The sequence below is a fragment of the Bombus pyrosoma genome, linkage group LG9, assembly GCF_014825855.1.
Source record: "Bombus pyrosoma isolate SC7728 linkage group LG9, ASM1482585v1, whole genome shotgun sequence".
NCBI classification, from domain to species: domain Eukaryota; kingdom Metazoa; phylum Arthropoda; class Insecta; order Hymenoptera; family Apidae; genus Bombus; species Bombus pyrosoma.
The window spans coordinates 7,127,894-7,153,262 of record NC_057778.1 but is presented as its reverse complement, the minus strand read 5'-3'; the positions used below and the strand labels follow the sequence as shown (position 1 = coordinate 7,153,262).

Here is a 25,369-nt window from a genome sequence, read left to right as displayed (position 1 = left end):
TATTCGATACAGCCACTCCACGTCCTCGCGCAGATTATTCGTGTAAATGGGATTGTTCAGCGAGCCAGCAATTTACAACCGAGCGAGCAAGTAATCGCCGATTCCTTCCCGTTCCTTCCGATATCCTGGCTCACGTACATCCTTTTCCCGGTTTGTACTAACTGAGAAGGCCAGTCAGGATTATTTCGTACTTTTCTTCATCCTACCGCTGCAGCCGGGATCGATTATTTCTGAATAAAATATCGTGATTCGAGTAGCGGCATTCAACGGAACCTAGTCTCTGTTTCATTCGATCAAGCGAATAGAAGCTTCTAAGTGGGATTCTCGAACTTTGAGAACACGTTTACCAATAGATTTCGCATTTAGTTGCTATTTCGTACAAGTTTGCGAATACTCGAAATCCTCGCGCAAACGATGATTCGTGTTAGTTAAAAATTCTCTTATTTAACGAAGTGTACAAGCAACAATTTTTCTAAGTTAAAACGTATATTTTCTTTTCTTTTCTCTCCTCTTTTAGGGGGGAGGGACTATTGGGAGAGAATTTTATCGATGAAACGACGGATTCGAGCACAGGACAGATATATCGATGCCATCTCCGGTGACTTTGGTTAGAACTCTGATTATATATCGTTATCGAGGTTGAAATGTCATCTACGAAGCTAACGCAAACTATATTATCGCGTCTCTAATCGCATGAGTACAAGGACGGTGTAAGCAAACAGGTATATCTCTGCGTCGATGACGAAACATGGAAAAAAAGCAGCGATCGATGATATAGACACGAATGATTCAACGTTCACTGCACGGTAGAAGCAACATTCTCTGAATAAATGAAAAATTCTTAGGTAATACACGACTAGATAAAGCTTACACCTGCAGAATGAATTAATAGCACAAGAACGAAGCTGAACGTTCACTATCTTCAACCTTCTTCAATGCCGTGTAGCTTAGAAACTATATATTATCTTATTATTGTACTATTCTCTTAACGCCAGTCCATTTATTTGCAGCAATGGTTAATTTCTAGACTTCGTATTAAAATAAAAAAGCTACGATTAATTGTAATTTTTCTACTCGTAAGAAAAACGAACATAGCAATTGTAGAGGATAAAAGTAGGAAGCTTCCAAGATCTCAATGACGTCGTATGAGCATCCACCTACTGTGGCAATATACACAAATGGGGTACAAATCCTGACCGAATGTATAGGCCAAACTCTGTCATCAACAATGATGTCCAAAACAATGAAAAACTCATAAGAAAAATTCCCCCGATGGAAGAATAGAATAGCATAAGAGAGGACGATGACACAAAAACATCAAGACCTTTTTAAGAATAGACGAGTGCGTAGCCAGTGACTGCTACTCTAATTTTGTCCAGCTTCGCAATGAACTTCGAACAAAACAGAAATCGATATAGCCTGTACAGTACGCGTTTGACGGGTTAATTATTTCCATAAGACAAGTGTCTCTAACGACGATCTTTCATCTGTCAACATCCATCCACATTTCCTAGTTCGCGACGGTCCAGCTCCGAAATTAGACTCTATGAAACCGGACCAACCGGAAATTCGTTCCCTGGCAGGATCGAGAGTCACGACTAACTGGGTGGAAATATTTGCAATAGGTTAATATACCTGTTGGCATTAAAAGTGCCCGATCTTATCATAAATTGTACAAGAAAGCAAAAAAGTAATTAATGAAAAAAAAGACTAGTAAAAAATAAAATGCATATATCGATGTGAAGTAAAAGTCATTTTATTTATCTTTAACGATCGTTCAATGTCTGCCTCGAGTGACACAGAATTTGTTTGTAAAAAACAGGAGATAAATAGACAATAAATAAATAACTAATTTCTTTGATGCTTTTTTTATTCTTTAAGCAATGTTTGAAATTGCTTACTGTAAGAACTGCGTCAAAACACGGTGTACTGCGGTAGATATGACGCATTGACACGTCATGGGTGCGGTAATTTGTAGACTCTGATGCATACTCCTCGCATGATTTCACGGTTTCGTTTTAAAAAAGCCTCGTCGTTCTAATTGACGTTTCCTTTGGAAAAATCTGTTTCAATGTCACGAAGGAAGTCTAAAGAAATTAACGCGGCACAAAACGCAGAGAGATTTACGTAACTCTTGTCGCCTGTGTGCATCATGAAAAGGTGTGATACGGAATACTTCGAGTTTACAGTGGATAAAAATGTAAGACGTATCGTTACATCAAAGAAAAGACGCAATGCTTCAAAGACTCAAAGTTTCCACGTTCCAAGCTTCCAAGTTTCCAGCGTCTTGGTTTTATATCGTATAAAGATGTAGGCATAAAAAGACACAGTGCTACGATTTAAACTCTAAAGTAACTCTAAAGTACGATGCTCCAAAACTACTTTTACTCGAACGTGGTGTCTATATATTTTCATAAAATTGTAATTTGTAATTGTAATTTTCGATTTCGTTGCTTTCGCACCACCACACGGTGCACCACTTTTACTTTCAACCTTAGTTACTTGCCTCAGAAGTAAGTCCGATGCGGAAAAGGAGGCTGAAACGCAGCTAGCGACGAAGCACGATCACCGGAAACCTTTCAACGACGAAGCCGCCCTCGAAAAAGGTACGCTTTCGAGGACAGGCGCGTTTCTCAGTTCCGTTGCCGGGAAAACCGCGCAGACTGTGTCGATGTCTCGAGTCGATGCACCTGAGATTACGTTAACGGTACGATCGATTTGTATAAACAACACCGCGAAACCGTCGAGTACGCTACCGCTCGCGTTCTTTGACCCTACGGCGAGAACCCTCGAACGCGTAGCACGTCGAGAAGGGTCTTTTATCCGTACGCTAACCCTTCCCCTACCCGCGGCATTCCATGCTTAGCCTTAGACTCGAGAAAGAGGATCGGAAGAGAAGACGAAGCAAAGCTGCTACGAGCATGCTCTCGCTACCAAGGTGTAACGTCCTGGTACACCAGTCTGACCACTCTTCTGCTCCCTTTGCCCTCCATACCCTGCCTCCTTTCTTCTTCCTTGAGCCTTCGTTTCGCCTCCTTCCAACTCGACTCACTGTCTTCGCGAAACTTCAAAACTAGCGTTGTCGCGAAACGTTTAGCGCGTATGTTTCACATCAAAGTACATAACGTTTATTGTAAAATTTATCGGACGAACTCTTATCCTGGATAAGTAGTAGATGAGAAAAGAAAATGAGAAATATGGCGTTAACGTAATTTCTTGTCGACTTTACGAATGGTACTAATGAAACTAAATGGAATTTTCCAACTTGGCGATGTGTAACGAACAGGCACGCTCGTTAGCACAAAACAGTTGTCATCACGAAGCACGCGTGTCTCCTCGATAGGTGTGTCAAAACGAAAACTACCGCGTTACAAAAATACCACGAGTGGGTTGAGCTCTCGGCCGATTTGAATTTCATTCAGTTCGACCTCGGTCACGTTTGTTTGCGTTCGCGTAGCACGAGAAATGGCCACGACGTAACAGGCCGTTCACGACTATTCACGAGGAACGAGTTTCCACGTCGAATCGGTCTGCCAGTCACTGACGAACCCTTTTGTGGTAGAACGTCTGATCCGTGCATGGAATTTCACGATTATTGCTTCGAGGCGTTCTGCGTTCAGCTGTATCGCGAATACATAACAAATACGAATATCAAACTAGCAGATAACGCGCAGGATGCAACGTACAATCGGTTCTCTAAACTTAGACCAGTGATAAAACGACTGCAACAAACCGCAAGTCTTTTATCGCTTTCTTAAACGGAATGTAAAATTCTAAATTCGCGTTCACTGCGCACATATTTTATTTGACCATTATCGTTCCGTAATAATTCCTTAATAATGTTACTTGTAGCCGCTACAGACAATAACTTTTCTATCTTTCATCTAAAGAATCGCGTTTTCGTACCGATTTTCGAAATAAAAAGGAACCAACTAGAATAAAATACACTCGATAGGATAATTTGCCCTCGTGATAAATCTTAGAGATTAGACTCTGATGATTTGGTTTCGAATAACTTGCCTGTTCCGAACGAGGCTTATTTCCAGATAGTTATTCGGAATTAACAATCGTTCGTACCCGAATCCGAATGAAAAGTTCGTTTAATCGGACGTTCGTCCAAGCAATCGACACAAACCTGCGCTGCAAAAGGGAGTGGAGAAAGAAGGACATGAAATGCAACCGATCCTCGTTCTTTTTCAGGCTAACCGTATACGGTCCCTGCTTATGACCGCATATAAATCGTCGACGACGATCTCTCGCGAGTCGAAACAGAACGAGGCCGGTCGTCGCCGATTGTCGTCACTGAATTCCTTCAGCCGCGTGTTTCGCATGCGAAATGAAGCGCGGTTGCATTCTTGCCGCGTCGATGCAAAACTGTTACTCACCAATAACGATGTTCGCCGCAGTTGCCTCCGGAATGGATCGGCAGTAAACCCTGCACAGACAAAAAAAGACAAGCGTCGTTTTAATCCACGTCCCTGTTGCTAGAACCCACTATACGCGAATCAATTCCTTCAGCCTTCCCCTCTCCTTTTTTTCGCCGACTGCACCACACTACGTACACGCGTTTAAGGCGTACGGTGATACAAGGTACTCGAGTTTGCGTTAAAATCGTACAACTGTCGACAGAAATAAGATAGAGCGATGAACAAGGTTAAAGTTAGAACGTTACGGAATAAGAGAAAAATAAGGAAAAGTATCACGAACGAGTTTTCAAAATCTATATAGAATTTGACGATTTTTAAGAAGATTACCGTTTATCCGTCACGACGTACGGGTTTTAACAATGGCAACTCGGTTAAAAGATGTCGAAATTAATATAGGTTTTCAAAATCTGTTCGTGACACGTTTCTGTATATATTTCCTTATTATTCTACTGCTACGTACTTTAGCCTTAACCTCGAGCAAAATTCATCGTTCTATCTTGTTTCTATCGAAAATTCTACACAATTGTGACAGAATCTTGAGCACATTATTCCACTGTGCGGCGCATGGAACGCTTGCTTTGTTGCCTACTGACGTAATACTACGTTCTTTCATCGGTGAAAGTCGCGGTTTCTTCGCGTAGTAGTACGTCCCTTTCGCGATGATTGAAAATTCGAATTCTCCTCACTGACGATTCACTCGCGACCTAATTCCAACCGTACTGATTTTCCCCTGTGCAAAACGCTTTACTGACCATTGACGTAGTTCCACGATCTCTCATGAAATGCAATTGAAATTGATGGACGATCGACTAACTAACGACACACCGGGTTTCACATAGTTTTCACGGTGCTTCGCGCATCTATGTAAATTCTGCGCAATCTATTTCGGACACGATCGCGAACGTCACTGGCCACTGTTTCTAAGCGTCGAACGCGGGCTTCTTCGGCAGGAATATCACACGCCGGTAGGTCAGCAAAACGTTCGAGCATCCGCGCGTCTCTCCCGTTACGCAATTATTCGTAACTCGATCGACGAGTCGATCGGGTCCAAGGCGCTTCCTCGATGCCTTGAGACTTTTCAGCGATATCGAGATCTAGAGCTGGGTCGCACACTGATGACCGATGTCACACTGATCACAGTTCTCCACCAACAAAACACACCAACACGTGCACGACTGCTAATTAATCCGCCAATCCGACAAGATGTTGCGAACGAGCAAGGTCGTGGCGGCGCGTGTTCTTCTCTGCTCGTTCTCTCGTCAACGCCGGCAAATTAATACTCTGCACGAACCCCGACAGAACAAACTGCGTCCGTCCCAATTTCCAGGTCCGAGTGGAGAACACCGTCAAGGTCGAAATTCCTCGGACCAAAACGAGAGGAAGAGAGAGAGAAAGAGATAGAGAGAGAAAGCGGTAAGAGAGAAATCGAGCTAGGTCATGGCCAGAGTTGGCCGTACCTTGAATATCCTTCGATCTTCTGTGACCTCGTGGCACGACCAAGGATCCGAGAGAAACGAGGATGCGTGGAGAGTTGGTACGGGTAAGGATCTATGCTAGATGGAAGACAGAACACGAGTAACTTTACAAAGTGGTGAGCCCGCTTCTTCCAACGAGTAGTTGTCTACTTCTCCTCTGGTTCCCCCCTTCCTCCTACTCTTCAACCATCTCTTTCTCTTTCATTGCCTCCTTCTGTCTCTTCCTTCATCGTGCAGAGGCACGAGTCAGTTTGGTGGGGGGCTCGGATCACGAGGGGGGAGCCTAGTAGGAGAGAGAAAGAGAGAGACAGGGAGAAGTAGAGAGAATGAGAGAGATATCGAAGAAAGACGGAGCAAATAGCAGAATGTGTATAAGAGGGCGGGAGGAGGTTTGGAGAACGAACGAAAACGCACATGTGTGTACGTAAGTGCACTCGGCTGCGAGGCTACGACGTGAACGAATAATCCGGATGCATCCGAGGGACGGTTGGAGGGCTAGGAGGGGAACGAAGTCAATGAACGACTTCACCGCAATCGCCACGCGGCGAGAGAATTTCACGGTTGCGAGCTTCTCTCACCCTCTCGCTGTTTTCATCCGACTACCATGTCCCTCTTGCTTTTCCTACGCTCGTTTTTTCGTTCTACGACATTATTTTTCCCCCCTCTAATATCGTTCCTTTTTTTTTACCAGTGGATCACGTAAACAAGCTGGTGCTTCTTTCTTTGCGTTTATTCGCCAGAAAAAATATATTTAAAAAAAGACAAGCTATTCTCAAACCATCGAAACTTCCTTGAAGTGTCGCTGTGACACTTTTCGGAATAGTCGATGACATCTGACGTCTGCAGACGTTCAAAATGTCGACTACTGTCGCAGACACAGACTGGTAGAAGATAATCCAACTTTAAGTTCCGAAACCTTACTTTTATGTCATCCATTCGCGCTAGGCGCTTTCATTTACAGCCAGGAAGTTCTTTGCATATTGCGCGACGAGCATATTTCACGAAAATCATGTACCTCTGCTACACCTGTATCGATGGAACATCGGTAAAATTGAGCCAGAAAGATTTTCTTTTGATCCTAGACCCGAGTGAACATGCAGAAACAACGTTAACACTGATACTGTTTCCCAACGGGAGAGACGCAAGTTAGCGAGAAACGGGAGGAGCTCGTTACCAAATGAACTCGCTCGAAATTTCGAAATTAAATTTAAATCTCATTCAACTTTATCGTTCACAGCGAGTCGCGGATGTTGCAACAGCAGCTACCGAAAATACGCTCTCTCGCCCACTCAGCCACGAAAACGTTAATGCCGGCTGTTCGCGGGCACACGAGTTCAGAAATTATCCGAAACCGTCTTTAGGACCACTGAATAATTTATCCGGCCCGCTATCGACCCGCCATGTCCGGGGCCAACTTTTAATTGCGTCTACCGAAACGATGCGCTTGTCCAAATTTAATCTATCAACTGCTAATGAACTCAGTCAAATAGCGAAATGCTTGAAAAATGTAATTGGTCCAATTAATCATGGGAATTCGTCAAGTTTTTAACCGGACAGCCTCGTGCACGCGTATAAGTGATGCGTACGCCTCGACACATACCTTTGCTAAACACGCAATACATACACGCTGTGCAGACCTAAGTATCCGAGCCATTTGAAAATTAACCAGCAACAGAATTCCCTGAATATTTCCGTCGGCACGTTAAACGAAATTAATCATTCACTGTGAAAGCTCGTTTCTGCCATTAACGTTGTTGGCTAATTACTTTCCACGAGTTGCAACCACCTAGTCTACCTTGTAGGTACCAGCGTTACTAAAGGACCACCTGGAACATGAGAACCACGTCCTTTCAACAAACATACACGTGCATCGTGCCTGAGACAATGGTTCTTCGTGCAAGTCGAGGAAATTCTCTGGCAACTGAGTAGGCGATCTTTTCCTCGAGCATTCTGGTGGTAGCGGTGAATCGACCAAGAACACGCAAGAATATCCGATAGCAACGCGGAAAACTGGCTCGTTGCGGCACTCTGACTACCACCGCACGACGCCGAAAAAATGTAGGCCGCGCAAACGATATCACAGTTGGCTGGCTGTCGGCTGGATCGTCGCGAAATTCGCGACCAACCGATAATCGATCGGCCTGACTAGATATGAAACACGAAACGTGACTCATAGCTTCTTATCGAACCAACACTGTCGCTAGTGGGGATGACTTTTTTTATCCGTATCGGCTGCTTGTCCGTCATTTATTAGCGATGCGAGAAACGCGTATAAAGTAATCGGCGCTACGATACAAAAATTTCTCCAATTTCGAACAAGAGTATAGGATGTTAGGAGAAATTGCAATTGAAATTTATATCTCGGATAGCTATCGCGAAAAGGGAAATAATTCCAACATCGTAATCGCCTAACATTCGCTTTCCTTCGATCGATCGAACAATTTTGTCTGATGAACAGAGAACCGAGCAAACCGATCGATAAACGGAAAACAAATTCTTTCCTACCGAGATCATCCTAACGAAGAGGACGTTCCAACGAACCCCCTAAAACCACTACGCATCGCTCACCACTCACCAGGAACGCTAACGAAACGAATCCATCCACCCATTTAATTTCTCGACCACGTCGATGCAAAAGAAACGACAAATCCGATTTCACGGTTTCACGATACATGTCTATCTCTTGGCTCGTGGTAAAAAAAAATGTCCACCGGATTAGATCATCGGAAATCGTCGACTGTATTGTCTCTAACGACTAAAAGGTTTCTCAGTCCTACTTTCCATGGAAAAGCAATTGGAAGCGAAAATGAGAACGAGAAGACCGCAGATTTCGAGACGTACCTTTTGCGTACGCTGCTTCACCGCGCGTTCCCGTGTTCCTGATGGAGTTTCGCCGTTGCTGGATACGTCCCGGACCCGATGGCCGCGTGCACAGCCGTTTGTGCACGTTCACACGTTCACAGAGTGTTACACGCGTAACGGTTCGCACGATGCGTGACATGCGTGTGTCGCGCGTATGACGTGGCGTGTGTGCGGAAGTATATTGATCAGCTGATGGTCGGGTGGATACTGGGCTACCTCGCAGAATTCACCATATTGTTGCGTCAGCGCGCACGCGCCGAGCCCTCGCTTTCGTCCCTTCGTTCACCCTTTTCGTGCCTCCTCAACCCCTCCGCTCGTTACCCCTGCCAGGCCGCGGTGGCACGCCGCGTTTCTTCGACTTTCGTTCAATGAAAAATCTCGAGAAAAAGGAGCAAGATGCCGAGAGGGTCAACGAGCAACTCTGACGGAAGTACGAAGAAATAAATTCGCGATATAAAGATCGCGCACCGTCAGCGTTCGACGACGAAACGAAACATCGAGCTTGAAACACGAAACGAAAGAGTTGCTAGTTGCGTAATTGAATGTTGATTCTTGCGTATAGGATTAAATTACATACATATCGAGTACTTTCGAGTATTTTCATCGGGGAATTTTCACCAGATATATCAATATTTATCTAAAACAGCCAATGACATACGACAGCTCTGTTATGTATATTTTACGAAATAATAATATTGATAATGTGATTAAGTCGTAGATCGTAAACTTCTCTTTCACCGTTTTAAGGCTCAATTTTTAAATCTTACTCGACGTAAGTTTTCTGTAAAGAATTTCCAGAGGTTGCGTAGATGTGAAATTCGAAGATGCGGAAATTTATCGGAGAAAGGCGCCAGTATAGTATGTACTATGTCATATCTATGACGCTTTCTAAATCTGCGAAAGCTTGAGCGCCGGCTGCGTTTTACACCGCTTGGAATCGCTTAGGAAATCACGTTCCCCTTACGGCGTAGTTAAACTCTCCTTAAATACACACCTGTACCGACTCGTAATAGCTAATAAGTCATCCAAGGCAAACAAAGATCTTTTTATTTCCCGGAAGAAAACAGATAAGACGATGCAGATTCTACGTGAAACTTACTATTCGATGTTTTATTTGATAAATTTCTATCGGACGAACGCATCCGATTTTTATTTTTCTTACGTGGAAAGGTCAGAACGTCCACAAACTTGACCGAGTCTAAGTCTCTCGGTATCTAGCAGCGAACAAGCTTTTCATTTCATTAGAGACGTTCCTCGATATACTTATACATACTGCTACAAAACTAGTTTCACCTCGAAGCGAATCGCATTATAAAGTTAACGCGACTGTCCCCTCTCACTTGCAATGGAAAGATTTTCACTTCCTACAGTTTTCCGTCCCAACCGAAGCAAATTTTTCAATAATTCCGAACAAATCATAGCTCGACGGTTAATTCGTCGATGACATGAAAGCAAAGTTTATGCGACTCGAGTATTACATTCCTATTTGTTCAGCTCTCGCTAGGTCCCAGGGAAATTACTTTCTCCTGAAAAATTCATTTCACTCGTCACGAAGGTCAGGAAATTTAAAACCATACAACTGTTAGACTTCTCTTCGACCAGATATTATTCGTAACGTTTGCTTTTCTTCCATCTTTGCGAACAACGCGTACTTGAGTTTCGTTTGCTCGCGAAGAATTTCCACAGACAAGATTCGATAAGGGAATTACTTACTCGGTGGCAGCCGAAAGGTTAACGAGATAATTCTATCCTCTCTGAAGCCGATGGAACTTCCAAGCGACACGAGTTCATAACCTACTTTCATCTTAACTTCGCATTTCTGTTTAACCGGACAATATTGCTCGAGGTTTAAGCGATAATCATTTATGGAACGAATCGAAACTGCTGATTGTAATACAGAAGAAAGTAACTCGAGCAATCGGATAAACTCTGACGATCGTTATTTTTAAATACTTTAATCGGCAGGCTTTAAAAGTGCAGGTTAGTTGAAACTTCAAACACCAGTAGATTTCGTCATTTCGTTTACAACGGATACTCGATACTTCTCGAGATATTTGCGATTAAATTCAATCACACTTTAACGCAAATGAATGTTTAAAATTCCGAAAAAAAACAATACGTCTCTGACACGTTTCAATGGTGTACATACTTTTAACAGAACGACTAAATGTGGCAACGTTCAAAGTCTAACTAGGTCAGTGACCAAAACATCTTGCAGTTGTCTTATTAGGGAAACGATAAATCATTTAGAAAAACTGCCCATTAATCTACGCGTATCCCTCGAGTACGTATATTTCGCCGATTAGATACGTCTTCCATGTATTGTTTATTAAGCACGAAACCGTCACTGATTAGTGAAATCTTCAAATACGAGCATATGAAAGCCAAATGTCTGACATCACGGGGAAGAAAGCGTGTCTACGTTCAATGATCCTCGAAAGAAGAAAAAGAAGTGGTCTTTTCCACCGACGGTGACTCATCTGCCGGGAAAATATTCGTCGAACGAACTTGTGACACAAATCCACGATCAAAGAGTCTCGTTAACAACAAACGTACATACGTGCGCTGACGTCGGCTACGTTGAATATTCGGAGCCCGAGGATCGGAATTGTGTTAACCATCCGCTGTTTTCCTTTCACATTCAAATTACTCTGGCCAAGCTTCGTTACGTGAATCGTTTCATCGTCTACGTCTACGTACATGCCACGAGAATAATAGTCATGGATTGTTCCGAAAAACAGACAATTTTATACGATTGAAGAGTCAACGTTTGTTTTGTTGCTAAAGCTTCTTTGTATCGACAAAACGAAAGAAAAAGAAAGAATTGTAGCCTTCACAAAGCGATAGTTTCCTGCTACGAGGAAATAAAGATTTCTAAGTCCAAAAATCGCTCACCTCTGTAACCGTTAGAGAAAGAGCTTTATGATACGAAGAACGTGACAAATATTCCGCCATTTTCTCCCAGATACGTACAGGAATAGCGAATCGTTAGAAGATTCGAGGAAAACTATGGCGGAATGGAGGCGCAACGAAACAAACTCGTAAAACCGCCAGCGAGAAGGGAGCCGGCCTCGGTTGTTATTTCATGGTTGGAACTCGTGCTAGGATTCACAGTCACGCACCGTGATTCGCCTCTTGATTCACGGGGAAAGAAACGGAAAGCATTGTTTCACTCTCGCGCCGAAACTGGTTCGCCCCGTTTCGTGTTACGACGAATTGGATCGCAGTGCGACACGCACCTCGCTCGAATTCGCTGAACGCGCGTTCCTCTGTTAATTACCTTCTGCTACAGATCTGCCACAGCATTTAACTTTTGCTCTGACAAGAGAAATTACCGAGCAACCGGTTCCTCGAAAAATAAACAGGTCTTCAGAAACGGTGTTACGAAGCTTTGTAAACGAGGAATTTTGAAAGCCTCCATTTATCCGTACAGGTATCTTGAAATTGGACCGATCGATCAAATTATCGCGTTCATCGACCCTCCAGTATTAAACATAACGCGACGGTTCTAACCACTAACTGTAAGTTCTAAGATTTGGTTTCTGACGTTCAATACTATAAAGAAATTATATTGCGAATGAAATATTTATTTAACCGAAGAAGTCGTTGACTCTTTTGAAATTCTAGCGTGCTCCAAACTTTTGAGCGGAGGTGTATTTATATTCTGACTGGTTCTAAACCATCTCCGATGGTTCGATTTCCGAAGGTTGACGTGCGAACGAAGATACCGTGGTCTGGAGAAACGAAAAATTGGAAAATTTGATAATAGAGATGGCGGCGAAACCATTGGTTGCCAATCGCGTCTCGACTTTCCATCGACGAATATTTGCAATTGGGTCCCGGGGCACATTTCCGCGCTTTTCCTTTCTCGGGTTTCCGCGCGAGAGCCGCTAGTTTCGAAATGCTCGTTTGCCGATCACGTAAAGATAACGTGTCCGTTAGTCGAGCCTCGCAACCTGCATTCGAATGAACAGAAAAATGAGAGCCACGTCGGGAGATAACGGCCGCCGCCTCTTCTGCGTTGTTCCTCTTTCACGTGCAATAACGTATTCTCACGGAGGCCAGACGAATGAATGGAATGGTTAGAAAGTTCATTTGCAACTTTTGCATTTTTTAAAGCAGCCGTGATTCTTCTCCGTGGAAGAACCTTCTCCTTAACTCTTTGTTCTCGCGATCGTCAATGATTTTCCCGTCAAATTCGACGCTAGAGTGACCAGTTGGAACGACACGTTTCTCAGAAAAATAAAAAATAATTATCTTCCAGCCTTAATAATTTCGTCTATGCTGTTGCTAATATCAATGGACAAATATATCGGACATTTTATTCCTTAAGGTAATTTTTAATTAGGGTCAGGATTATATTTTGAAAATTTTATCTTGTATGGCGTGCGTATAGAAATAATAGCGAAGAACTTGTGAACGTGAAAAAGTTGAAAACCTCTGGCCGAAACAATAGAGACGTTAATCGTTCTTATCGAGGGATCAGCATGAATGAGGAAGAGTGCGAAACCGGCGCGTAATTAACAATTAAAGAGATACGTGTCTCTGGCGTGGTTGCAACTGGCACTCGTTTGCAATCTTCGAAGAGCCAGAGAAGACAGCCTTTCGCGTATCGTTTGAGACACGAATTTAATTAACCATCGGCACAGGCAAATTACCGTGGTCGTCGTTTTTCAATTACACGCGATTCCACGTAATTCGATCTATCTTTCGACGAGTGATACAAGCAGAAAAGGAACGCGTCTTCTTTTTGGTAAATATTTTGTCAATTAAGATTGCGCGCTATCTACAGAATTATTATCACGCATTCGTTGAAGTTGTATCATTATAAGAACTGATTCTAGGAACTCACCTGTTTGAGCAACTGCCTACGCTTCGCTCTCACGTCCTTCTTGCAACTCACACCTTCTGGAACAAACGTAACAGTATATTAAAACTTTATAACTACTCTTCAAGCTATGTATCAAGTATTAACTACTTATTCAATAAATTAGTAATTAGCCAAACGATAAATACACTTACAGATACAACTGGTCTTAAGCTTAGTGCATTACAGTATCCTCTTCCCAAAAGCATCACGAAACATATTCCATTATCAACAATTATCCATAAAAAAATTTTCCCAATTTCAAAAACATGTTGCCAAATAATCGTGACAACTACTAATTTGCTAAACCAATAAATAAGATTTTAAACGTCTTCCCCTAAATTTCAAACTCGATGATGCAAACCTTTTAACTCGTACGGGATAATAAATTGTAAAACGACCCGACTATTTCCACCGTTTCGATATATGTAGTTACTGGAAGAGAACGCTGCCAATCTTAACTGTGAAGGATTACTCGAGTGCTACGGAAGAACGACAAGGAGCAAAAACACCGTGCGTCGTTTTTCGTTCGGCCCGCGAAACTTCTTGGCGCCAAAACACCGATCTGTCTACGCGGACGGAAGATTGCGACGGTGCACGATAATGAGATAACTTAATTTTCCTCGGGCAAACACATAGATCAGCGCGTGTCTCGAGAGAAGTTGTCCGGTGTGTAAAATACGCGCTCGACCGATGAAAAGCGTGTTAAAGCGGCGCGGCGGGGAGAGCACGCTTGTAATTCACTTTGCCGAGAGTCTGATCTGGCAGCGAGGGCACGTTCTTTTCCACTAGGCTAGAACAGTTCGCGTTCCTGACCGAAACACGTCGATGAATAGTTAATCAAACTCGACGATTTTCGGCAGATTCTTCGCTTACACAACATTCTTCGATGCTACTCTATTTTCATTTTTGTTTCCGCTCGTATTCCGTGGAAAAAGCCGTGATAGTAGACAGACGTGGTTCGATTCGATCCATCCGATTCTATTCGCGGATCGAAGCTCGCATGATTCTATCAAATTCAAAGAAATTCGAAGGCTCTTTCTGCGGTTGAAAAGCGGAATCGCCTATCGTTTCGGTTCTTTTTTATTTTTTTTTTTAATTTTATTTTCGCTGAAAAATTAGAACGAACGATTCGTCTCACGATTCATCGTTCCGAATTGTAATATAACGTTTTCTGCCTGGTTTCCACTTGAGAATTAACATCCGATAAGTTGCTAATTGCGTGCGTGATCAATAGGAAAGTCATTTATAGTTGCATTTACACTATGTAGTTAGCTGTTATACACAAGTAGGTAAGACTAAACGCACTGCACGATAAGTATAATTTACCGTTAATTCTGTCATATTCTAAAGCATAAAAATTTTAATTGTAAGAAGAATTCGTGACTGTAAGATAAAAAGGCGGGTGACGTTACTGACAGAATAATCCGTTAAAAAATCAAACAAAAGCTTACAGAATTAACAAATTAAAATCTAATTCCAAACACAAAGAGAAACGATTAAAAAGAAAGGAACCCGTATGCGATCATAAAAGTAAATCCAGCACGAGAGCCGTGTCGAACCACCCAACTACCAAGGAGACGCAATGTTGTATGCAGGGAACGAGCATCTCCGATGCACAAGCGGATCTCGAGGAACAGCGGACAGGAAAAGAAGCCCGCTTCGCCCCTCCGGTTACCCAGCCAACGAGTCACAAAATTGGACGACTCGTTGAAATTCGTCGGTGGAGAACAATCCGTAAGCCATGGAGCTATGTGCCAGCGTACCGTGGAAATACAGGGACCGGTGGAACAATGGGTGCAGGATAACAAAGGGGCCTAGACAAAGCTGTGTGAGTCTCAAAGAGACCTGGCAAGGAGTGCTACGCGGAAAAAATTGACTTCCAGTCGAAAACGGTACCGCCCGGCTAGGTATAGTCGAGCAACCAACTAAGACGGACCACTGCGACAACGAGGAAAAGCTAGTAGCAGAGTACTTGGTGAGTGACTTGGAGTGTGCAAGAATCTACGCGAACACGCCGTGTAACCAGGCGAGCTGGTGTTTTGCTCAAGTGCGCAAGATGAAAGCGTGAAAGAGAGAGCCTTACACAAGAGACACAGGCAGAGACCTGACAGAAAGAATCCAAATCCAAAGTTGAGCGACGACAAGGACGACGACGTCGATGACGAGAGGAAGAAGTCATCGACGACACGACCGACGAAGCAGCCCCCTGCCTTCTATGGAACTGTGGACGATGCTGTCTGCTCGATGTCTCGACGTCGGTTTGTGGGTCCGAGCGGCCTCGAACTGGTCTCTTATCCCTGGTATCGCCCAATCAAAAAACCGGCAGCACACCGTACGCCGATTGGTCGACTACGGCCACCGTGAACACTGTAATTGGTCAATCGGTCCGAGTCACCCATGGTTACCGTTTGCCTCAACAATATCTACGGTCGATATCACCACCTTGACTACCCTGCCGCGCGCGTTACCTTCTCTCCCTTACGCTTACCGCTACCGCCTCACCTATCCCTTGCCCCTTTCACGCACACACGCCGCGATTAGCGCCTATAACCTCGGGCCAGAATTCTCGAGGGCAACCGCTTCTTCTTCTTTTACACTACCCACCCTCGGGAGACGTCGAACTCCCAACTGTCGCGACCCGCTGCGAACATTTTTAGACATTTTCGCCAGTGAAACATCCAGTTTTGGACAGTTTCAAAGGTATACGGGGATTGGATTTGGAACGATGTTACGCAGTCTTTGCGAGAAAATTTGGTTCGCGTGACCTTCTGGGTTAATCAAAATAAATCTTTGACCGTTTCGAAGAAATCTCTGTGACGTAGGATCACCATGGACACGAAATGCACTCCTTGATCGCTGACTATGGACGGTGGGTAAGTGCATTGAAATTCGACCGTGTTCGCGTGATAAATTATCCCTTGATAGCAGTCAGCCGAATCCATGACCATGAACCGTCGTTCTATATCCGAGCGCCAACTATTTTCGACCGTCTGGGTGATCTTACTGAGCACGGTTCTTACGATTCGTGAGTCGAAAATCCCTATGGAGCCATTTGTCACGAAGGATGGAAAAACGTTCGCTTTGGGCTTCATCAAAATCCACTCAGACCTCGAGGCAGGGACAGTTACCTGTGGCTATTTTGTTATCGTTCTTATCATAATGGATCTTCCGATTCATCGAGTAGAAACGAAAGTGGCGGAATCGTTTCTCGAAAAGAGTTAGTTGAATTTGCAAATATGGAACCCGATACGCTTCGAATTCTATGATATTCAAGACGAGTTCGCCGTGTTGAGAAGTTAAAGAAAAAAGAAAAGCAGGTGTCTTTAATTAAAAATGTCACTCACTTAGACCACTTTCACCGATCCTCGGTATATATTAATACGAATTCTTATTTCAAACGGAAAAATTGAAATCTCCGCTGCGGACTCGATCTGTAGAGTACAAACACAATACAGCGATTGAATTCCCAATTACGACAGAATGAGATTCCAATTACCAATAATCGCGGTGTAGAGAAATTCGATACCGGTGCGCAGGCGGATCTTCCTTAATCAAACAGCATCATTTCTCGTAGTAACCGAAGAAAAAGAACATTCGATTAACTTGCATTCGTTTAAAGAAAAAGTAGAATCCTCGAATTCAAAACAAGATGCACGGATTATCTAACTTTAACCGAACGAAGAATAATAATTTAATAAATAATAATTTTTAATAAATAATGTAAAGCGTTAAAGATTCTGTATCTGCTGAATAGATTGATCTCGCAGTTCATGAAAACACAGCGAAACGTAAGTTCGACGAATACACAGAATAGTAATTTCCTATTTTTAAATCGGATCGCATCCCGACAAGTTTTTCACGCGACGCTTGCAGGAAATCGCGTTACCGTCTTCGAGAAGGTCCGTGAAAAATTACGAGATTAATTGCGCCACGGCTGGAGTTGACCGTAAAAGCGACGTCTCGACTTTCAACGGCGCATTTTTCAGCCAGGAAGAAACGATCCTGAGAAGAAATCGCGGAAGTAAACCACGAAGGGATAACAATGCGATGGAAGAGCAACCAGACCAGAGGCTGATGACCGGAAAAGGGTGAACGAACGGAAATCACGAGTAACTTCTGAGAGAAAGGGATGAGTTGCAGAACAGAGATAAAGAAAGAGAAAGGCGTAGAAATAGAAGGACGAAAAAAAAAGATGCAAGCAAGAATGCGGAGAAGAATCTATCGTTAGTTCGGTCGGTTTACCCTACCGTGGGCGTAAAACGTCAGAAAAAATGTCAATGATGCTTTTTATCGTCACGGAAGTGGCAAGTTGCGATTTCACGCACCTATGACCCTGCTGCAAAAAAAGAGGAGCGATCTATTTGAATCGATCAAAGAACAAGTTATAAAAATCATAATATATAGTTGACAACAAGTTTTAAACGCTTTAATTTGTCATCAAAATGCAAAGAACTTTTCAACAACGATGTATATCTACTCCATGTCCGTATCATTTAAAGCTACGTTATAGTAAAAACTAACAAGTGTCGTATTTCATCGGGAATGTTATCTCGATCTCTCGTCTCGTACAACGCGAGAGAAGAAACCTCGCGAAAGAAAATTGCTGCCAGAACCGATGATACAACGATGACACACAACAGCAACACATATGGGAAACAGAGATCGCGAGTGGATAGTAGTTTTCGCATGGAGCGTGAAGTTATACATAGCAGCAGGAAGACGAACAGGTCTATTGTCCTGCGAGGAGTCCATCCTCGTCCTGTAAAGCCACGAGAGCCGGTTCCCCGGAGTCGAAAAAAATGCTGGTTACACGCGAGGGTGGGGACGAATTGACAGAGAAGAAATAGTGGCCGCGGTTACCTCTCTGCTCTCGTGGCTAGTCCAAGGAAAACCGTTCACAGAGAATCTCTCTCACGGCCCGAGGGTATCCATCGACCGCAGAATCGTACGATTGCGAACTGGAGTGAGAGAGAAGTAAAGGATAGCTCCACTATTCTATTCTCGCGGTTTTGTTCCTTTATTACCGGTTAGTGTATTTACTTTGCGTGTCTTTCGATACACCTAGGAATGTCATGCTTATGAAATCATGCGAGTTATTCGGTGGATGTCCAAAGAGAACAAGGTAATGATTGGAAGAAGTCTTCGCGGGTATCTTTGATAAGGCGAAAAAAGTCTACAGAGGTTGCCAAGGATAACGCAAAATATTTTAACGACGAGATATTCTCAATTTGTTATCCAGTTTGAAAAGTGCGAAGCGAGCACTTCGTTGGTCCGTTAACTTATGGTATTTGTTATATTCCAAAATATTTCATCGTTTCTCGCGAATATAAAAATGGAAATTATAAATTTATCGAAGAGCAGGGAAAAATTTGCATGATTTTATTTTTATCAATGGCCACGATACAGCGTATCAAGATCTAATTGCTGTACAAGAGTATTCGGTATATAAGTCAATTCCCTTCCCCTGTTTTTCCCGATCATTTCACGAAAGAGCCCTCATTCGCTAATCGCATTTTCATCATGCCCGAAAAGTTAACCAACCAGCACCGAACACTGTACAGAGTTTAAGTCAATTTCCTAGGTACATTCCAACGATCCTTGGCACCGCGGAATCTTACGTCGCTCCACCCCTGACACTCTCGACCTCCATTTTCTTCGGCGCCCCTAATTCTCTTTCTCGAGAGAGCATTAATCGTCGGAGGTTTCGAAGCAAAAGCTACACACAGATTCCAAAGTAATTTCCTCGAAGCTTTCGTGGCTCTTATCCCACCCAATTTTTCCCTCCGAGCTACCCTGCTGCCGTCTCCGGGATCTACTTCTTCCTCACCTCTTCCAATCGTCTCACGAAACATCGGCGATCATTAACCGAATTTCCATCGATCGAGACCCTGCGTTTCCCTGCTTTTTCGTCCAACTATCATCGATGTTTCGTATAGCCAAGCATAGAACAATCGAGAGTTCCACACACACACACACACACACATACTCCCCCTCCTCTCTCAGCCTCGATGAAATAACACAGCCGTAGTTGTAGGATCGAGGGTGGAAAAGTAGAGAACGGTTATGGTAGTCGAGTCTATTCGTGGTATCAATATTTTACGGGAGCACGTTCCTCCATCGATCGCAGCTTCTCTGCATAATTAATCGCGCTTCATCCGTCCGCTCTCGCCACCCCACTCTCTCCCTCTATGACTCCGTTCTTTTCTTTTTCCTCGGTGTACGTCGCGGCGAATCTTACGAATCGAATTCGCGACAGCGAGTTAAATGGATTTCGATCGAATCTAGAGACTCCCCGAAAGGCCCGCAACCGTCGCACCCCTGCGCGACCGCGGGGACATCGACGCGGTGACTTCCAACGGAACGAGGAATAATAGAAGATAACCACTTTTATAGAACTTAAATTCGCTTTGCGTCGTTGCAAATGCATAAGCTATCGTAGAGGCCGTGGGAAGTTCCTTCGCGTTTCATTTTCAAGTATTACAAACTAAAGCGGTTACGATAGTTCGTTCCCTCGATGATTGATGCAATTAGAACAAGAACGTACTTCGAGTTTTCGATAACTTTGATATTATTATCGTTGTACTATTTTTCTATTCGAAATTATACGAAGGATATAAATTGGAAGATAGAGGGGTGGATGAGGGTGTTTAAAAGGAATCGATAGGCAGAAGCAGGAAGGAAGTCGTAAGTCGATTGGGAAACGTGACACAGGAAGAAAGTGCTGATCGAAAGGATGTAGGAAGGCGTTTCGCAAGCCCAAGTTCAATATTTAAACGCGGATAACCCAAAGGGGGATGCACAGACTCTAAAGGTCTTCCTGGAGGAGTGATGCTACCGAACGAAAAGCAATGAATAAATTGGATTCTCGGATTCGATCGTTCCAGGATTCGAGTGCGGCCCGATCGATCCAACTACAGCAGTTCTATTTTGTACCAACCACGTTGATTTCTCTTGCAAATAGCTTCGTATGCCTTTCCATTGTTCTTATCTGCCGTTTTATAAAAAGATACGCGACCTTCGTTATCAACGTACAATATCAAAAATTCGGACAAATTTACCTATGAGAAAATTACCTAAATACTATAATATCGAGATCTGTAATTTCGCGATACGCTCGTGGTTTACCCCATTTACGAACCAGCCATTAACTAACACGATCATGAAAGCCTTTCCTTTCCCATCGTTGACGAAAATGGCACGTGTAGCGTTTCGCGAAAAGGGGGAAGGTTCTTCAATGGTAATCGAGTCGCTTGGTCGAAGAAAGGGTAGAGGAATAAAAAAAAAAAGAAAAAAAAGAAAAAATGAAACCCTTCAATATTAAATTAGAAGAAATAAAGAGGGATCTCTGGCGGGTTATCCCTCTGACGTTAGATTACCACCTTTCGGTCTGGCCGGCACTCGAGAGTACGTGAACTCTTGCGGAGCATGCAACACGCTGCAAACTAATTGCACGGCGGGAAAAAAAGCAGAGAGAGCCAGCAGGTCCGAATATGGCGACACGAGGGTTTGAATACAGAGGGAACTTGAATACCGGTCGGAATAAAGACGGAGAAATGATAAAACAAGGTGAAGGAGAAAGGAGAGGAGAGACAAGTAAGAATGGCAAACTACTGTGGGACGATGCATCTGTCCAAGCATATTTGATATCCGCCCTTTCCTTCCACTGCTACCTCCTCCTCCTTCGCCTACTCTTCCTTTTCCACCCCCGTCTATGCAACCCCTCCTCACCTGGCATTCTCTCTGTTTCGAGCACCTCCCTTCTCTCCCGTATCCACGACATACAGCCAACCGGTCTTAAGTCCGCGTCACTCTGTCGCAAAATTTTCCCCAAGGCGGAGGGCAGTTATAGAAATGCATCGGGGGTAATTTTAAAGGAGGGTTTAGCGCGGGGAGGAACGACCCTGCGCAGAGGGAACTTGCGTATCAACGATGGAGAACGCGAGGGAAAACTTCGACTAATTTTCTTTCCGTTGGAAATCGAACGGAATCGAGCAGAAAATTGCGTCTCACGCGACTCAAACGCACAATTCTTTTCCTACGATCCTTTTATCCGTTTCCTTTGTTCCGAATACGATATTCGTTTCACTTGAAAAATATTTCCTGCATTTACATTCCACCGACGTCTGCAATGTTACAATTTGATTCGATGACGGATAAGCGATCCATTGTAGACAACCAACCAATAATTAGGGAAACACAAAGGAAGAAGATGATGTAGGCTCAAAATGCCTGCTAAATGTTCGCGTGGCTCGATCGATACCACGGACAATACGTGGATGCCGCGTAATGACGCCGGGTCTACGCGTTTGTATAACATAACATCGCGAACAGTTGTGTGTTATCGAAATTACGCTAAGTGCCAGAGGAACATTTCGAGCGAATCTATTAATGATGAATTAGATGAAACGCGGGCTTCCATTGCCCGTTATCGGCGCGGCGACGCGCAATCACGAGAAACGAGTCGCGATAAGCCCTCTGGTTGATTCGAGGAACGAAACGACAACAAAGCAGCGAATCAATGGTCGAACAACAATGAAACATGTTATCCGTTATTGTGTGAACATCGGATTGAGCCAATCTATCGCTAACCACTTCGCGGTATTAAACTGTGACTTTTGCATCTTTCAAACTGTTTACCTTGACGATACCGCACATAAAACGATGTCTCTAATTAGAAAACGTACTTTTCTTGTCGATCTTACTTTTGATGTTAAAAAGAATATTAGCGTAAAACTGAAACGAAAACCCACGCTCGTCGATAACGGTTCTTTCGTAATTTTCTCAAACTTGAACAATTTTTTAACGATCGATATTTTGAAATCATTCTCAGAATGTAACGATCGCAGAAAGTGTGACATGCAAAATTTTTTGTCAGTCCTTCGCTAATGAAAATACCTCATTAAGGAAAGTAGGATACGAACGATCAGTGAAAAAACGATGAAACGATACGTGAGAACCAGTTGAATATGATTTTCTACCCCACCTGTCTGTTTGAGAACGTATCGACTCATTAATAAACAGCAACCTATAAACATCCCGTAAATCAAACGCGCGTCGACATCGGCTATTACTCAAGAGATCGCCCCGTTCTCCGGTGAAACGATTCATTCGCTGCCACAGTTCGCTCGTTACCATTACGAAATGGCTAACAGCAAAACATTCTTTCCACGGCATACGTATCACCATTTTCATCCTGTGTCCGCGGGATTGTAGCCGGGGATTACCTAACGCGATAGATTCGAACGCAACGCGTCCCTGACCATTTTTCTGCGCAATATTTTGCTGCCACCCAGGCGTACACCTATGCGTTCGCGTTATCCATCCTCCCACGCGGCCATTTTTTGCACACCCGCGGGAGTAAAGGATTCCCCAAAGCGTAGCAAGTTAAATTTCATCTCGAAAATATGCCAGCACGTGCGAATTTTCTTGTAGTCAGCAAAGTTTCAAAATTTGCTTCTCAATTTAAAGATGCTACACTTCCCTAAGGCGTGTAAAAGCAGATAAAGCTTGCAATTTTTCTTTTCATACGTAAGTATAAAATGGAAGTTCAGATTTTTTTTCGGATAATATTAATGTAATTTCTAGTTGTACTTTCAAATTTTGTAAAAGGTAAACGTTATACATTTTTTCTGCTGTAACATGAATGGTCAATAACCTTCTTCTTTCTCCTCAAAATCTCAAGGAAATATCTCAGTAATTTTTAGTTTTCTGATAATTCGGGGATGTTACTACATACGTATCAATACCTGTTAACCAGCGTGACTTAAATTTTATATAAAGTAGCAAATATCACGTACCATATTATTCCTTTTATATTCCTTTTTTTTTTTTACGTATAAATTTCTGAACATTTCCTGTGAATCTCATATTGTTCGCGTAACAAAATAATACAGTTAAGGATTTAAACTTGAACGCGATTCGTTTCTCGTTGCAGAATTTAATACGAGCAACCTATAAGGGTTGAATTCGCTAATTTAACCGGGACATAATCGCGAAGAACTCATCTCGCGCAACATAGACAAACAAATTCATAGTTGTACAAATCTCCGCGAGCTTCTAACGCTTAACCCCGTGATTAAGGGTGGAATTAAGAGTATTTGCAAGTAGGTCTGACAGAATGTGCAGGAATCCCTAAGTGAGGAGTATGAAAATGGGATTAGCCAGGCAAGTTGAGTAGAAATTTGGAGATACGATTTCGGGGCTACGAAATTTTAACGAGGATGATTAAAGGGGAACAAAGATGGAGAAAAATGAACCGATATCGCGTGGAACGTGGATAGGCGTGGCAAACATTTTAACAAGGACGTGCCCGTTAACGAGCGGCTCAATTAATATCGATATGAGTGCAGGATGACCTGAAACCGTGTGATTCGCTTGGTTGACGAGCAACGCCACCCACGTCCTTCGTGTCCACTTGCACAGCCTACGATCCATTGCACCACGGCCAAACCTTAGGTGGAGAACCTAATTAATATCGAAGACGAACAGACAGATGTGAGAATTTATCACTTTACTGCTTGGTAATTTCTAGCGATGGAAATCGATTCACGCTTTCCTTCTGCACAAAAATTTATTAACACTTTACCTTATATTACAATATTAATACTGATAAAAATTGATTCTGATTCAACAGAGACAGATTGTAATGGCATTCTATATAAAACTTGAATTTTAGTTTCGACTCTTCGCATTGAGAATTAATTAGAAAATTGTGTGCAATTTTATGTATGTATTAACGCTGACGAAAAGAAGATTATAAGACAAAGAGTTATCAGATTCAATTTGTCTAACGCATTCATAAAAACAGGGCATACAAATTTTCGTCATTAGCCAGAAGTATCGTATCTACAAATTGAATCGTGTAGGAGATTACGCGAAGATATTGAACAGGACATATCGGGACCAAATGTTCGCTATTCGCATACGATAAACTCTGGCTATTGCAGTCGTAGTATTCGCTTGCACAAAGTCTATCGGAACGGACAAACACGAGCAAAATACAAATATAAATTGAACACATTGTAAAAGCGTCAGGTGTTGAAAAGCGTGGAACATAAGGGGCGCAGCAGCCGAGGGAACGAAAAGGCGAAAAAACGCAGAGGAGGAGCCTATGCCATTGCACAGCTGAGTCGTGGCGAGTCGATTCGATTCGTTTCGCAGGGAACTGATCGTTTAATGTAACATTAAGACCCGCTGGAAACAAGCAGACAGACGGAAGGGCGTTTCTGTTGCGAGGACAGCGACGAACCGCACGCCATTCTCAATAATTCAACGAACCTTCCATCTTCCACGACGAGTCTCATTGCTATCGTGTCCTCTTTACGAGCGAGAGATGTGCTCGAAAAGGGCCAATATTCTGGGAGGGGTAAAACTATGGATAAGACATCGAGAATATGGTGCACAATGCCAACCGGAAACACCGGAAACTTCGAATTACGTGAACAAACGGACGAAGGGTCTATCGAGAGGAAGAAATTTTGATGAAACGGGAAACGATGTGACGTTTGAACGGAGATATACTAACTGTTGGATATACAAGCTATCGATTCACCGGATATTTATATTGGCCGGATTGCATTGGTTTAATAAGTGTTCGAAAGAATATTAAATTTATTTCGAATCTGGACAGCTTGTACGGTGGACTAAACCTTCGAATCGGTCGATAACTATATGAAAAGAGAAAAATTTCCCGAGGTTGTTGGATACCCCAGGGTCGGGGTGATCGACGATATATA

General features: G+C 43.2%; 1 protein-coding gene across 12 annotated transcripts in view; it reads right to left on the bottom strand.

Annotated features, from left to right (window-relative positions):
- The window catches only part of LOC122571111 (heterogeneous nuclear ribonucleoprotein K), a 92,840-nt gene that overhangs the window by 54,807 nt on the left and 12,664 nt on the right, over positions 1-25,369 (bottom strand). For 2 of the 12 annotated variants that reach the window (XM_043734417.1, XM_043734428.1), the window contains exons 2-3: positions 13,617-13,669; positions 4,386-4,435 (exon numbers count right to left, since the gene is read on the bottom strand). The gene's annotated coding sequence lies outside the window, so the exon portion shown is untranslated. The other 10 variants (XM_043734419.1, XM_043734420.1, XM_043734421.1 and 7 more) reach the window with 10 other exon arrangements.